Genomic DNA, 2,433 nt, shown 5'->3' with positions numbered 1-2,433 from the left:
GTATTGAAATGCATACCCTATCCGTACCCTACAGGTAGGGTCGGGTACGGGTTCGGGTATCAAAAACCCGGGTATTAGAAAAACCGGTTTCGGGTATTTTTTCGGGTCCGATTCCGGGTTCGGGTTTTTCGTGCGCCTCTAATTTCAAGTGTTTGTAAGAACCCAACAACTAAAATGGATGGAGTCTGTAGGGGTATTCTTACGGGTTTTTTTCGGGTTTTAAAGTTTTAAATATAGACTCGAAACCCAACCCAAATCTCTCTCGGGTATTTTTGGATTGGGTTAATCGGCTTTTAGGATATAAGAAAATAAGAAAGTAAAGAAAAGCTACAACGCAAAAACGAAAGCAACATATTCTTCTTAACTTGTTACGTAAATAATCAATTTATAAATAAATATAACCTGGTGAATCAACATTTTCTTCTATTATGGTTGTAACAAGAAAATATATATAAACAATAAATAATCGATCAACCATAATATGTGGAATAAGAACAAGTGGAATGTGTAGAGTATTCCGTATATGGTATACATTCCTAATAATAATATTGTGTTTTTAAACAAATAGTTTATTCGGATTGACCCGAAACCTATAAATCAGACCCAAGAACCAACCCAAATTACTTCGGTGTTGGTTGGCCTTTTGTCGGATTCAATTTTTTTGGGTCAGGTTAGTTTGGGTTCGGATTCGGGTTTTCTCAAATTGGGTTTTGAGTAAAAGTGACAACCCTACTTGAGGGTGTGAACGATTTTGATTTCCCATCTTCATTCTCTTTGTAACACGTTTCTATTTTTCATCCCTTCTTGTAATCAATTTTTCTTATAAACTAATGAAATATGAACCAATTACTACATAAATCTTGTGTTTGATTGTTTAGCTTTTATTGTATCACTTCAGCATTTATCTTAAATATAGTAAATATCTCCTTTTATACTAAAGTTTATTTTTGGTGATTCAAAAAGTAAAAAAGAAAACTTGTACCTTAAAATATTGAAATGTGAAAGCCATAACATATTGTATGATTAACTAGCCTGATAAAACTTGTGACTAGCTTAAACTTTTTAGGTTTCAATATATTTAATAAAAACAGAGAAAAACCCTAAAAATATAGTTGTAACCAGGGCTGTCACTTTTATCCGAAACCCAACCCGAAAAAACCGATATCCGAACCCGAACTAACCCGACCCAAAAACCCAAACCCGAGAAAAGACTAACCCGAACCTGAATCAAAGTAATTCGGGTTGGTTCTTGGGTTTGATTATAAGTTTCGTGTCACCCCGAAAAAACCCGAATAAACTTTTAGTTTTGAAATTAAATATATTTTTAGGTATAATAGGCTTTGCGTTAGTCACTAAAGTTATCAGAATCTGAGCCTAATCGACTGTTATCATTCTAACTATTATGGATCGATTGTTTATTGTTAATTTATTTTTCTGTTTATTACTAATAGCAACCGTAATTGAACAACCAAATCACGTCTAATTGAAGACGATTATGGTTTGAGTTAGTCACTTAGTTTTACTTTTCTTTTGAATTGTTTATAACTTTATCAAGTTATGTTGGTTTGTTATTTGATTATTTATGTTACGAGTAAATAAGAATGTGTTGTTTTGATTTTAGCATTGAAGTTTTTTAAATTTTTTTGTTTTTTTGTTTCATTTTTTAGGATACTCGAAACCCGATTAACCCAACCCGAAAAAACCCGAACCCGAAAAACCCATGGGAGAGTTGGGTTGGGTTTCGGGTTAAGATTTAAAACTTTGAAACCCGAAAAACCCGAAACCCGAAAAACGAACCCAAAAAACATCCCTAGTTATAACACAATCAAAAAGTTGTCAAAACGTGTTAATTTCGTTGTTTTAATATTATGTTGCGCCTTAACTCGTGCACCATATCAGATACCAAACGAAATATAAGACTAAAAAAAACATAATGCGTTCGATTAATTGGTTAAGTAAATATAAGCATTAGTTAAAAATGGATTAAAAAATCAAAAGGTAATCCAAATAGGAGACTAAAAGAGATGCACTAATCAAAATCAAGAACCATTCAAGTAAGTAGTTGTTTGGCAATCTTGTGGTCATTAGGAGGTCTGACCGTAACATCTGAATTAGTTATTATATTTCTAAGCTTATCAACTAAGATACTCCGTGAACTATTAGCATAATAACATGTTTTTAATTAAACCAAACATGTTCTACCTGCAAAGTCCAACCGATCAATTTAGAGTTAGTCTTTTAGTAGAATCCTTAAGATAATACCAAACAACTTCTAAGTTTGTAATAAAAGTATGCTAGTAGAATCCCTCCAAACTTTAAAACATAAATTTTTATGATCATATTTTTTTGATAGTTTATTGTTTATTGTAAAAGCTTTAACACACCAACATTGATAAAGATATATGTAATCTAATTCATGTTTTTATTGTGATT

This window comes from Bidens hawaiensis, unplaced genomic scaffold, assembly GCF_021521415.1.
Source record: "Bidens hawaiensis isolate Kalapana, Puna unplaced genomic scaffold, B.hawaiensis_p1.1 tig00024419_1, whole genome shotgun sequence".
Lineage (NCBI taxonomy): Eukaryota > Viridiplantae > Streptophyta > Magnoliopsida > Asterales > Asteraceae > Bidens > Bidens hawaiensis.
This window is presented reverse-complemented; position numbering follows the sequence as displayed.